The sequence below is a fragment of the Bos taurus genome, chromosome 2 (assembly GCF_002263795.3).
Source record: "Bos taurus isolate L1 Dominette 01449 registration number 42190680 breed Hereford chromosome 2, ARS-UCD2.0, whole genome shotgun sequence".
Lineage (NCBI taxonomy): Eukaryota > Metazoa > Chordata > Mammalia > Artiodactyla > Bovidae > Bos > Bos taurus.
Window position 1 is genome coordinate 71,579,292 of NC_037329.1, and position 12,405 is coordinate 71,591,696.

The 12,405-nt window shown below is 39.3% G+C and overlaps 1 protein-coding gene across 6 annotated transcripts in view; it reads left to right on the top strand.

Annotated features, from left to right (window-relative positions):
* PTPN4 (protein tyrosine phosphatase non-receptor type 4) overlaps positions 1-12,405 on the top strand; it is a 190,545-nt gene that overhangs the window by 32,105 nt on the left and 146,035 nt on the right. The gene's annotated exons all lie outside the window — the stretch shown is intronic.

Consider the following 12,405-nt stretch of genomic DNA (forward strand, 5'->3'; position numbering starts at 1 on the left):
AGTGGGTTGCCACTCCCTTCTTCAGGGGATCTTCCTGACCCAGGGATGGAACCCGGGTCTCCTACATGGCAGGCAGATCCTTTACCATCTGAGCCACCAAGAAAGGCAGCCTAAGAATCTCATAGATGACTGCTATGCCATTATCACATCCCCAAATTTAACATTATGAAAACAGTAGTACCTAGTACATAGTCCATATTGAAACTGGAATTCCTCATTTCCACATCTCCAGGATAACACTTTGGTCTGCTTCCTGCTGTGTTAGCCAGGTATTTCTAGACTTTTAAATCTTTACATAATATAGAATATTAATCTTCAGAATTCCTCCCTTTTGTAACAGCATGGATAGATGTCACACTAAGTGAAATCAGTCAGACAGAGAAAGGCAAATATGGTGTGATTTCACTTATATGTGGAATGTGAAAAAAACCTGAACTCAGAGAGTAGAATAGTTTTGGCAGGGCCAAGAAATGGGCAAGATGGGGAGATTGGGTTAAGCTTTCAGTTATCAGATAAGTAAGTTTTGGGGAGCTAATGTACAACATGGGGTCTAATGGCAACAGTACTGTGTTACGTGGTTGAAAGTTGCTAAGAGAATGAATCATTAATTGTTCTCACCACATACTATGCCTATGTTACATTTCCTATCTGACATAATTTTCTTGTTGTGTACTTTAGTTGATAATAGTTCTATATTTTTCAGTGTAGTAATCAGCATGCTATCTACTTATTCTTTCAGGAAGATATATGTTTACTATATTTATTTTATATATGTTTATATTTATATCTTTTTAATATGTTTTGTATAGTTAAATATCATTTCTAATAGAGTTGAGTATATTACTAGGAACTTTCTCTATCATTACTTTAGGATACCAGCAAACTTATGGGAAACAATATGAGAAACTGACTGTTGGATATGTAATATATTTATTCCTCTTGGTGTCAGGTCTGGAATCATTCAGAGTCAGAGTTGCTTTGTACTTCTGTTATTGATGCTGCATATTTTAATCTATGTGAACAGTTCCCTATTTATGCAGCTTACAGTCTGTGCAGTGGTTCATGGTAGCCTGCATACTAGTAGAGGAGCTTAAACTTTACTAGTTGTTCTTTCATGTCCATTAAGTACCTGTAAGTCTCAGAAATCCCCATTGTGGACAGTTCCTAGATTCTCCAGCATCTCTTCACTGGGAAGGAGAACCACTCAGTTTCATTTGGAGATTACCAATGAGTGATTTGTAACACCTTAGTTGTTGGAGCCATTACTCTCCCTAAAGATTTTTGTATCATAGGTAAAATATTCATTGTTGCCAAAGCCTGCTTTTTTTTCCATCTGATATTCATCTCATCAAAGTTTTTCCTTTATATTTTTCTGAGAGAAAATGTTGTGTTAAAGGAGTTGATAGAACTTTATTAGTTCTCTGTGTGGACATAGGAGTGACATAAGCTCATTACTGTTACTTCAGTTTCAAGTTCTGTTTTCATGGCCGTTCATTTTACTGTAGTCGGCCTATAGATCTGTCTCTGTCATGGCCTAAATTATCATCAGTTTACCAAAAACATGTTTCTACTAGAAACTTTAAAATACATAGTATCTGTACTATAAAAGCAGAGACAACTTTACCGACCAAGCCATGGTTTTTCCAGTAGTCATGTACGGATGTGAGAGTTGGACCATAAAAAAGCTGAGCACCTTAGAATTGATGCTTTTGAACTGTGGTGTTGGAGAAGACTCTTGAGAGTCCCTTGGACTGCAAGGAGATCCAACCAGTCAATCCTAAAGGAAATTAGTCCTGAATACTCTTTGGAAGGACTGATGCTGAAGCTCCAATACGTTGGCCATCTGATGCAAAGCCCTGACTCTTTAGAAAAGACCCTGATGCTGGGAAAGACTGAAGGCAGGATGAGAAGGGGATGATAGAGGATGACATGGTTGATGATGAGTCGGTTGCATCACCAACTTGATGGACATGAGTTTAAACAAGCTTCAGAAGCAGTCCATGGGGTCGCAAAGAGTTGAAATATGGCTGAGTGACTGAACTGAACTGAATTCGTATTATACATGGACTGATTTCAGTCTATGATCATTTTCCCCTAATTTTTGTTTTTATTTTCACTTTGGTTAGAGCTGTTTAGCAGTAGCCTGTGTGACAAGGAAGGGTTTTATAGAACCAGCCTGTTGCAATTATTAGGGCTGTGCAAGAAATTACCCCAAAACTTCATGGCGTGTTTATTATCCTCAGGGATTCTGTGAGTCAAGGGTCCAACAGAGATGATTTATACCCGCTGCTGCATATGTTGGACCTCAGCTGGAAGACTCAAAGTCTGGAGGCTAAAATTCTTTGAAGTCTAGCTCACTCGTATGACAGTTACCTGAGACCTTAGATGGTCACCTGTATGTGACCTCTTATGGAAAAAAAAGCAGCACCAGGATGTGGCCACATTACCTTTTCTCATCTGGCTTTGAAAGGCACGTAATGTCAGCTCCACCATATTCCATTTGTCAAGACTATCACAAAGTCATACGTGGGATCAAGGAAAGGGGAATAGACTGTCTGTTGATGGAAAGTAGCAAGGTTCTAAAAGATCATGTGGGGTCAGACAACTGCTGTAGACTCTGGGGAAAGTATAATCTGCCAGTGTGTCCTCTGGTGGGAGGCTTCCATCTAACACATTCTCTTCACACAACCTGTGTTCGCCTTCATATGTTCTTAAGAATGTTCTCCCACAATTGTCTCCCTTGCTACTTGAAAGATGGCTTACATATCAGAGGTCAGAGATAAGAGGGAGATTTAATTTTTACTGTCTACCTACCTTTTATATCATTTAAATTGTTTTTCTGGGTTTTATATATTTATTTTATATGTGAATGTATGTAAAATTGACATATATAGTTATATTTGGAAAAACTGAAACAATACTCAAAATGTATGATCATTTATTTAGCACACATGATTCAATGCACAGTTCTGAGGCACTTCATAGGTAGCAGTACTTAAAGACAAAACAAGAGTTATGCAGTGAGGATTTATGTTTGTTTCTTTTCATTTTTGTCCACATAGCATTATTCCCTCAGTTTCCTTTTTGTTCTCTTTGTTATGTATCTCTGATGTACTCAATAAAGAATAACTGATAATTTTTTAATTGAAGTATTGATACAATTAATTTATAAAATTATGTTGTTTCTGGTATACAGCGTAGTGATTCATTTTTGTTGTTGTTGATTATATTCTACTATAGTTTATTATAAGATACTGGGTATAATTCCCTATGCTGTACTGTAAGTTCTTGTGGCTTATCTATTCTATGTATAGTAGTTTGTTAATTCCATACCCCTAATTTGTCTTTCCGTTTGGTAACCATGTCTGTTTTCTGTACCTGTGAGTCTGTTTCTGTTTGCATATATATTCATTTGTATTATTTTTCAGATTCCACAGAAGAGTGATGTATAGCATTTTTCTTTCTGCTTACTTGGTATGATAATACCTAGGTACATCCTAGGTAATATGGTAAATGGCAATAATGCAGTCTTTTTTATGGCTGAGTAATATTCCATTATGTATATATACCACATCTTCTTTATTCATTCATCTGTTGATAGGCACTTGGCTGAGTTCCCCCTGGAACTCCTCGAGCATCTACCCCCATGACCAGAGCCTGCCTACTTTACTACTTTGTGCTCACCTACACCTCTGACTTTACGGGGGGCTGTCCCCCACCACCTCTTTTGGAGAAGGAGTTAACTTAGAGCTCCAGTTAATAATAATTCCTGGGCGTGATAAGAGTGTTTTAACTTACAAACTCCTCTGAAGGTTCTCTGGCCTGCCTGACAGGCTTGTCCGGCCACATGTGATCGCTCACAGCCTCCCAACCGTGAGAGGCACAAGATGCTTTAAACCTTCTAAAAATAGGTTCCTTAGAAAAGTTAGAAAACTATAAGTATAGTGGGCTGATTAGAAATTGAATTGGTGAAGGGTTTTTCATTTGTTGAGTCAATGTTTGTTGCTAAGTCTCCACATCCCCTGCCCTTACACACATTAATGAATATATAGAAGGAATAAGTATTAACCTTTGATATTAATCACGTTAGACCTTAGGCTAAGTAAATTCTTTCCTTAACTAAAACCCACTACACCCTCACCCTGTAGGAATGTAACTTTATTTGGGTGGCGTCTGTTTTGAGAATAATCAGCCCTGGAGAAATAAGTGTCCTGGTTGACTGACTGCTGTCACAAGGAGAGGGTCATAAATTGTCAGCAGGCCCCCCTGGCCAGAAGATGATGTAACACCCCTAAGACCTCTGTATACATTTGTATGAAGCACCTGACTTTGATAAAAGTCAGGACTGCTGACCCCGCGTGACTTTTGCATAACATCTCAGTGTATAAAAGTAGACCATGGAAAATAAAGAATTGGGATCAGTTTCTCGAAATACTGGTCTCCCCATGTTTCTCTCTCTTTCACTCTGGCTGAGTCTCCATCTGGAGCGTGGAACCCACCATGCTTACTAATTATGCCTGGGCTTCTAAGATCCGACCGGGGAGGCCTCAGTGTCTCCTCTCCTTCTGGAGAACGGAAGGACGCCTGTGGCCTACGTAAGTGGTGCAAACTTCTTGTCTTGAAGTTTTATTGGTCTCCCTGTAAACCAAGCCACTCAGCCTCTTTTCTCCACTGAATTTTCCTACTGAGCTATCCTCATTCTATTACTCTTTATATCTTTAATTAATATCTAATTGAAGCTATTGTATCCTGATCCTCGCCTATGCCGTCTCTCCTTCGAATACCCTGGATCAGCCAGGGCTGGACCTCGGCATGATATGACTGAAAAGGGGTTAATATGTAAAATATACAAACAGCTCTTATAACTCAATATCATAAAAACAAACATTCCAATAAACAAATGGGCAAAAGACTTGAACAGACATTTTCCCAAAGAAGATATACAGATGACTAATAAGCACATGAAAAGATGCTCTGCTGCTGCTGCTGCTAAGTCGCTTCAGTCATGTGCGACTCTGTGTGACCCCATAGATGGCAGCCCACCAGGCTCCGCCTTCCCTGGGATTCTCTAGGCAAGAACACTGGAGGGGGTTACCATTTCCTTCTCCAATGCATGAAAGTGAAAAGTGCAACTGAAGTCGCTCAGTCGTGTCCGACTTTAGCAACCCCATGGACTGCAGCAAGCTAGGCTTCATTGTCCATCACCAACTCCCAGAGCTTACTCAAACTCATGTCCATAGAGTTGGTGATGTCATCCACCCATCTCACCCTCTGTTGTCCCCTTCTCCCCGCCTTCTATCTTTCCCGGCATCAGGGTCTTTTCCAATGAGTCAGTTCTTTGCATCAGGTGGCCAAAGTATTGGAGTTTCAGGTTCAGCATCAGTCCTTCCAATGAATATTCAGGACTGATTTCTTTTACGGTGGACTAGTTGGATCTCCTTGCAGTCATCAATATCAGTTCAGTATCAGTTCAGTTGTTCACTTGTGTCCGACTCTTTGCGACCCCATGAACCACAGCACTCCAGGCCTCCCTGTCCATCACCAACTCCCGGAGCTTACCCAAACTCATGTCCATTGAGTCAGTGATGCCATCCAACCATCTCATCCTCTTTTATCCCCTTCTCCTCCTGCCTTCAATCTTTCCCAACATCAGGGTCTTTTTGAATGAGTCAGCTCTTCGTATCAGGTGGCCAAAATACTGGAATTTCAGCTTCAACATCAGTCCTTCCAATGAACACCCAGGACCAGTTTCCCTTCGGATGGACTGGTTGGATCTCCTTGCAGTCCAAGGGACTGTCAAGAGCCTTCTCCAGCACCACAGTTCAAAAGCATCAATTCTTCAGCACTCAGCTTTCTTTATAGTTCAACTCTCACATCCATACATGACTACTGGAAAAACCATAGCCTTGACTACATGGACCTTTGTTGACAAAGTAATGTCTCTGCTTTTTAATATGCTATCTAGGTTGGTCATAACTTTCCTTCCAAGGAGTAAGCATCTTTTAATTTCATGGCTGCAGTCACCATCTGTAGTGATTTTGGAGCCCAAAAAAATAAAGTTAGCCACTATTCCCACTGTTTCCCCATTTATTTGCCATGAAGTGAAGGGACCGGATGCCCTGATCTTAGTTTTCTGAATGTTGAGCTTTAAACCAACTTTTTCACTCTCCTCTTTCATTTTCATCACGAGGTTCTTTATTTATTCTTTACTTTCTGCCATAAAGGTGGTGTCATCTGCATATCTGAGATTATCGATATTTCTCCCAACAGTCTGGATTCCAGCTTGTGCTTCATCCAGCCTAGCGTTTCTCATGATGTACTCTGCATATAAGTTAAATAAGCAGGGTGACAATATGCAGCCTTGATATACTCCTTTTCCTATTTGGAACCAGTCTGTTGTTACATGTCATAGTGTTTGAAAATTGTCATAGTGTTTGAAATTTCCAACATTGTAGTATGTGATAGATCATTAAATCTTTTCTTTAATTTGAATGTTTTTTCTCTAAGCTATATAATATTAGGCACTAGAAAAGTATCAATTAGATTTGTAGTTGTGCATAAAGTCACCATATTTCTTGGTTTATTCTTTGATTGTTTTTTATTTTTATCAGGAATGTATAGTTCTTAGGTCTTGTATCACATTTGTCATGTATAAGTCTTTACTGATAAAGACATTTACTTCTTTTTTAAAAATAAATTATAGATACTATTTTAAAAATGTGTTCTTTTAATTTGTGTCAGGTCTTAGTTGCAGTAAATGGGCTTCTCTGTATTTGTGGCATGCAGACTCAGTGGTTGTGATGCATGGGTTTGCTCCATGGCATATAGGATCTTAGTTCGCCAACCAGGGACCAAACATGAGTACCCTGCATTGAAAGGCAGATTCTTAATCACTGGTCCATTAGGGAAGTCTCAAGACAGTTACGTCTGTTTTAAAGATTTCCTCGGCAGTTATGCAGTGATGAATTTAAAAGTTTTTATTTTGATGATTTACTAGTTCTATGATTATATACAAGTTGCTCCTGAAAGATGATGCTGTGAAAGTGCTGCACTCAATATGCCAGCAAATTTGGGAAACTCAGCAATGGCCACAGGACTGGAAAAGGTCAGTTTTCATTCCAATCCCAAAGAAAGGCAATGCCAAAGAATGCTCAAACTACTGCACAATTGCACTCATCTCACACACTAGTAAAGTAATGCTCAAAATTCTCCAAGCCAGGCTTCAGCAATATGTGAACCGTGAACTTCCAGATGTTAAAGCTGGTTTTAGAAAAGGCAGAGGAACCAGAGATCAAATTGCCAACATCTGCTGGATCATGGAGAAAGCAAGAGAGTTCCAGAAAAACATCTATTTCTGCTTGATTGACTATGCCAAAGCCTTTGACTGTGTGGATCACAATAAACTGTGGAAAATTCTGAAAGAGATGGGAATACCAGACCACCTGATCTGCCTCTTGAGAAATTTGTATGCAGGTCAGGAAGCAACAGTTAGAACTGGACTTGGAACAACAGACTGCTTCCAAATAGGAAAAGGAGCACGTCAAGGCTGTATATTGTCACCCTGTTTATTTAACTTCTATGCAGAGTACATCATGAGAAACACTGGACTGGAAGAAACACAAGCTGGAATCAAGGTTGCCGGGAGAAATATCAGTAACCTCAGATATGCAGATGACACCACCCTTATGGCAGAAAGTGAAGAGGAACTCAAAAGCCTCTTGATGAAAGTGAAAGAGGAGAGTGAAAAAGTTGGCTTAAAGCTCAACATTCAGAAAACTAAGATCATGGCATCTGGTCCCATCACTTCATGGGAAATAGATGGGGAAACAGTGGAAACAGTGTCAGGCTCCAAAATGACTACAGATGGTGACTGCAGCCATGAAATTAAAAGACGCTTACTCCTTGGAAGGAAAGTTATGTCCAACCTAGAGAGCATATTGAAAAGCAGAGACATTACTTTGCCAGCAAAGGTTCGTCTAGTTAAGGCTATGTATGGTTTTTCCTGTGGTCATGTATGGATGTGAGAGTTGGATCATAAAGAAGGCTGAGTGCCGAAGAATTGATGCTTTTGAACTGTGGTGTTGGAGAAGACTCTTGAGAGTCCCTTTCTAAGGGAGATCAGCTCTGGGATTTCTTTGGAAGGAATGATGCTAAAGCTGAAACTCCAGTACTTGGACCACCTCATGTGAAGAGTTGACTCATTGGAAAAGACTCTGATGCTGGGAGGGATGGAGGGCAGGAGGAGAAGGGGATGACAGAGGATGAGATGGCTGGATGGCATCACTGACTCGATGGACGTGAGTCTCAGTGAACTCCGGGAGTTGGTGATAGACAGGGAGGCCTGGCGTGCTTCGATTCATGGGGTCGCAAAGAGTCGGACACAACTGAGTGACTGATCTGATCTGATCTGATACATGATGGGAAAAAGTTTCAGAAAACAGCTGTAGGCCATTAAATTTTTGGTGAATATGATGGATTCTATTTAGAAAGATTCTGTAACTTAGTGCCCTCTACTTTAGAAATAATGTATAATTTTCTTGTTTATTTATTATAATATGTATAATACATGTTATACAGTGTGGTGCACAGATCTTTACAACTCAATGAATGCTTATCTCTGTATGTATCTGTGGAACTACCATGCAGAGATTAGATACCAAATACTTCCCTCAGCAAGAAAGATTCTTGTGTTAAGTATTTCTTACTCCATTTTATCTTTGCTAGGTTAATTTTTGGTTAACCTTTTAATGTTATGCTTTCAGTTATTCCCTTAGAAATTGCAAAGTTTGTCAACTTACAAAAGCCTACCTTTATTTATACAGTTGACTCTTTAACATAACATGTTTGAAATGTGTGGTTCCACTTGTACATGGATATTTTTAATGAATGCATACTGCAGTACTACACAATTCACATTTGGTTAACACTGCAATCATGGATATGGATATGGATATGGAATTCCATGGATATGGAATCACGGATATGGAGACTGTTACACACAAATTCTCTACTATGCAGAGTATCTGTACTCCTAATCCCCAGGTTGTTCAAGGGTCAACTGTACTTACACCATGTTTACCCCAAGTGGAAAAACTTAAAGCATTTTGAATCTATTTACTTGTGTCCTGTTTTTTTTTTTTTTGCTATCATTCTTATGTTTACCATTCTCTTCATATGTTTTGGGGCTTCCTCCTCGTGTTTTCGGGCTTCCCCGTTGGCTCAGACAGTAAAGAATCTGCCTGCAAGGCAGGAGACCTGGGTTTGAACCCTGGGTCAGGAAGATCCCCTGAAGAAGGAAATGGCAACCCACTCCAGTATTCTTGCCTGAAGAATTCTGTGGACAGAGGAACCTGGTAGGCTATAGTCCATGGGATTGCAAAGAGAGAGGCAGGACTGAGCATTGGATCAAAGTGGTCCACTACCAATTTAACTGGCTGTCAGAATAAAATCCAATACTATTTAGAGGAAGATAATACTCCAGAGCTTCTACACTAGGGTTAAATAGGGGTCAGCAAACCTTTCTCATAAGAAGCCAGCCCTATAAGACATCACTTTAAACTGTCAATATTCTGTTAATAAATATAAACACTATATAAATATAGTGTTTATATTTACACTATTTGCATCTATTCACTTCTTATATATCCGTGCTTTTATTTAGAATCTTTCCCTTCCTAAAGAATCTTTTATTATTTTTTGAAATAGAGTCTATTAATAACAGTCTTTCAACTTTTTGTTTGTCTGAAAATGCATTTAGTTACTCCTTATTTTGGAGGATAGTTTTTCTGGGTATAGAATTCTACATTGATAGGCTTTTTTCTTTGTAGTTTAAAGGTATCATTTCATTGGCTTTCATAGTTTCCCTCGAGAAGTAATTTTTTATTATTGTTTTCAAGCAGGATGAGACATAAGTCCTTTCTTCCTCTGTTTTTGAGTTCTCTCACTTTATTTTTGATTCTAGTCTCTTGTCTATAATATACATAGATATGGTTTTGTGTTTGTGCATTTGCCTTGCTTGGTATTCACTGAGTTTCTTGAATCCATAGGTTGATAACCTTATAAAATTTGAAAATTTCTTATTCTTTACAGATTTAAATATTGCTTCTGGCCCATTTTTACTTCTCTCCTTCTTGACTCTAGTTACATCTGTTAGACTGTTTGACTACATCCCACATCTGACATATGTTCTGTTTTGTTGTTTAATAATTTCTTTCTGTGTTTTGAATAGCTACTAACTTGTTCTTGAATATGCTGATTTCATTTTTTGCTGTGGTTATTCTGCTGTTAAAACCATCCAACCAATTCCTGTTTCACATACTGTATTCTGCAGTTTGAGAATGTCTACATGATCATTTTTATAGATTATAACTCTCTTTTGAGGTATTTCATATTTTAATATATTTTGTCTATTCTGCCTCTGTTGTCCATATGTTAATCATAATTTTTTTGAAGCCCTTACTGACTGAGACCAACATATAGATCCCTCATAAGTCTGTGTATTTTTGTTGACTGCTTTGTCTCTTGATTATTAGTCACTTTCCCTGCTTCATCTATATGATTGATATTGTGAGGGTAATGTAGAGTGTGTTTGTGTGTGCACGCGCGTGTGCTCAGCTGTGTCCAACTCTTTGCAGCCACATACATTGTAGCCCTCCAGGCTCCTCTGTCCATGGAATTTTCCAGGCAAGAGTACTGGTGTGGGTTGCCATTTCCTACTCCAGGAGATCTTCCCAGCCCAGGGATTGAACTCCATCTCTTGCATCTCCTGCATTGGCAGGCAGATTCTTTACCACTGTGCCACCTGGGAAACCATAATGTGGAGCACCAGATAGCAGATTGACCACTGGGCTAAATCCAGTCTAGGGACAATTATTATGTGGCCCATGAAGCTAAGAATGGGTTTTACATTTTTAAAGAGAATGAGCAACAGAGATTATTTATGGCCCTCAAAGCCTGAACATATCTACCTGCTGGCCTCTTATGAGAAAGGTTTGCTGACCCCTATTCAGCCCTAGTGTAGAAGCTCTGGAGTGTTATCTTCCTCTAAATAGTATTGAATTTTATTTTGACAGCCAGTTAAATTGGTAGTGGACTACTTTGATCCTGTGGAAACTTAGTTTTAGCTGTTGGTAAGTAAGACAGATCTGTTTTAACTTTGTTTTCTTTCAGAATTTGGGCGTGGGTTGTCTAGAGTCTCAGCTCGATGCTGGGCTGTTCATCAAGGTTCTTCTTCTCTGATGAAGGCTGAGCTCCATTTCTTTGGAAGTGTGCAACCTTTTAAATTTTCATTTAGCTAACAACCTCCTAACAGCTGTTCTCTCTTAGGCCTCTAGGAGCCTCACCCTGCATGTGTGCAGTCTAGGAGGCAGATGAGGACCTGGAGGGGATTTTTATATAGATTTCTATAGCTTTTTTCCCCCACTCTTTCCTCTAATAACCTGCCCCCACCCCAATCTAGCTATCTTAGCAGTCCCAAACTTTTTTCATCCCAGCAAGACAGCTACTCTGCTTAGGCTCTGTTTCTCTATATCATAATTTGGAAAATGCCATTAAGGAGAAAGCTAGTGTGAATGTAGGATTTGATTAATCTGGATCTCTTCTATCTAGGATAATAGTGTTGTGTTGGTTGTCATCTAATGCTTACAAATAGTATTCTCTCTGTTTCTCCATATTTGACCCAGTTTCTGTAGATGGTTTATAGCAGAAGGGTATTCTAACACTAGCTGCTCCATCACGACAAGACCAGAATTCTGATTGTTTTGAAATGGGAACTATGTCTCATAATAGTGGACTTTGATTTGAGAACACTTAACATACTGCTGTCAAGACAATATAGCAATCAAGATTGCTGGGAGAAATATCAATAACCTCAGATATGCAGATGACACCACCAGTATGGCAGAAAGTAAAGAAGAACTAAAGAGCCTCTTGATGAAAATGAAAGAGGAGAGTGAAAATGCTGGCTTAAAACTCAACATTCAGAAAACTAAGATCATGGCATCTGGTCCCATCACTTCATGGCAAATTGATGGCGAAACAGTGGAAACAGTGACAGACTTTATTTTTGGGGGCTTCAAAATCACTGAAGATGGTGACTGCAGCCATGAAATTAAAAAACTCTTGCTCCTTGGAAGGAAAGTTATGACCAACCTAGACAGCATATTACAAAGCAGAGACATTACTTTGCCAACAAAGTTCCGTCTAGTCAAAGCTATGATTTTTCCAGTAGTCATGTATGGATGTGAAAGTTGGACTGTAAAGAAAGCTGAGTGCCGAAGAATTGATGCTTTTGAACTGTGGTGTTGAAGAAGACTCTTGAGAATCCCTAGGACTGCAAGGAGATCCAACCAGTCCATCCTAAAGGAAATCAGTCCTGAATATTCATTGGAAGGACTGATGCTGAAG